The sequence below is a fragment of the Poromitra crassiceps genome (assembly GCF_964638095.1).
Source record: "Poromitra crassiceps genome assembly, chromosome: 8".
Classification (NCBI taxonomy): domain Eukaryota; kingdom Metazoa; phylum Chordata; class Actinopteri; order Beryciformes; family Melamphaidae; genus Poromitra; species Poromitra crassiceps.
The window spans coordinates 18,339,115-18,341,212 of NC_139629.1; the positions used below are offsets into that span (position 1 = coordinate 18,339,115).

The 2,098-nt window shown below is 50.4% G+C and overlaps 1 pseudogene across 1 annotated transcript; it reads right to left on the bottom strand.

Annotated features, from left to right (window-relative positions):
• Positions 1-383: 383 nt before the first annotated feature.
• Positions 384-1,451, bottom strand: LOC310780533 (beta-galactoside alpha-2,6-sialyltransferase 2 pseudogene; annotated as a pseudogene). The gene has a single exon. The product of its transcript is annotated as a beta-galactoside alpha-2,6-sialyltransferase 2 pseudogene (transcript).
• Positions 1,452-2,098: the final 647 nt, after the last annotated feature.

The following is a 2,098-nucleotide window of genomic DNA, read 5'->3' on the forward strand; positions in this document are numbered from 1 at the left end:
ATATATTTGGATATCATATGATATCAAAATATAGCCTAAAGAGCTTCCAGGAACCTTAATTCAAATTGGGTTCTTTGAGGAACCATATTCATACTGCGTAAAAAGTAAAGGTTCTTGCAGGCACCTCTGAGAGCATTGAGGAGCATTGAGGAACTTCAGAGTTCTTGGGGGAACCCCTAGGTTCTTGGATAGTAACCTAGAGGTTCCTCAAGGAACTTGTAGTTTTTACAGTGTTAGTTTCTTCTGATAACAGGATCTCCACTGTAGCTTTAGAAATGACCCTGCTACAGCCATTTGATGGCCCACAAAAATGGGGAGTGTTGGCTGATCACTTGCGGCCCACCTGCAGTACCTCCACGGCCCACAGTTTGCGAATCACTGGCCTAGCGCCAGAATCCCTGCTCACAGTTGACGGTGCTGAAGCCGGGAAGAGTGACGCGTCCCCTCTTGAGGTCCATTTTGGTGCCCGTGTTGACCCGCTGGACCAGCTTCTTCTCGTACAGGAGCGGGTGGAAGGAACCCCACGTGCAGGCGGCGTCATAGTGACTCTCGTGGTAGTGGCACAGGTTAGTCTGCCTCATGGAGGGGATGTATTCATACACGTGCACCTGCTCACACAGCGTCATCATCAGGTGGATCCCCATGAAGCCAGATGAGGGTACATTGAGCTGGATCCTCTCCTGAGTGTTCTGCTGAATCACATCCCAGAGTTGCCACAAATAGCTGGGGTGAAGGACGTAGAAGGGCTGGGCAGGATGGAGCCTCCGGCGCTCCACGTACGGACCAAACAGGTTAAAGCCTGGACTAGCATACCACTTGTGTAAGTTGACAGGGTACGCTGCAGAGCCCCATGCCACCAGAGTCACATTCTTGTAGAGGGAGCTTGTCTTGAATTGATGCTCAGGTTTGGCCAAAATCTGTGAGTTGAATAGTCGAATAGTGGTTTTGGTCCCCACGTCTTTCTCATATCCCTCTGTAGGAGCAGTATTGAACCGCAGAACTGCATCATGGGCATCGATCTCTTTGCCCAGTCCCGAGTGCAGGATGGCTCCAGCTGAGGTCACCACAGCACAAGTCTTGAAGGCGCTGTGGTCCTGCCGCCCGTAGAGTTGGTCCAGGGGGAGGGGCGGCACCAGCCCAGCCCAGCCCAGCGAGGAGAACGGCTTCTCTAATCCATCCAGTGTCTTCAGCCGGGCCGGACCCTTCAGCTGGCACAGCAGCTCCTCGGAGCTCTGTGCGGTCCTGCGGTGGCCCTTGTAGTGTCCACCTTGTAGTGGCCCTCTCTCTCTCTCGTTCTCTCTCTCGCTCTCCGAGTGAGAACCCAAGTTCTCTGTGCCGAAGGATGACCAGGAGGCAAAGCTCTGGAAGTGTGGGTAGTTAGAGAGGAGGGCCAGGAAGAGCAGAAGCAAGGCCAGCATGCCCACGAGCACAGGTCTCTGACACCACCGCATAGTGTCAGAGACTGACTGAAGAGTTTTGAAAAGTCACACACCATATGACCAAATCTCAAAAGGAGGGCCGAGCCAAAACAGTTCCGCCCACATAGAGAATGTCTTCTCAAAAGACACAATACAATGTTATCTCTCCATAGGTGGGGGACGTTGCAATTGGGGTCCATTGTCTAATTTGTGTCAGTTTAGGAATCCTTGATGTCCTTGACAATCTGAAATAGGAATGTTTCTGCCTGTTACAATGTAGTCTCGGCCAGGACAATCCTTTTCTTTTATGAAGTTGAGTCAGTTTGCATGTTGCGTAGTGCAGCATCAAAAGCCTGAGGTAGGGATAATAAAAGAAACATTTAATCAAGACAGAATTCTGAATGAATGCACAATCATTAATTGCAATTACACCTGCAGCCATGAAGTGTGCGTGCGTACAAAACAGCAATGCTGCCACTGTTTGGCTGTTGACCAAAAATAGAAAGAGGATCAGCTGGAAAACACTAAAAATACCTCCGTGTGGCGTGCACTGCACATGACAAATGTGATATTTATCTTCTCCACATCACAGTCATTTTGTTGCTCGCACCGAGAGGCGCTGCCAAGGTAACCTACTTCTGCTGCAGAGGGCTCTGGAAGGACCTGGCAGTCAATTCATT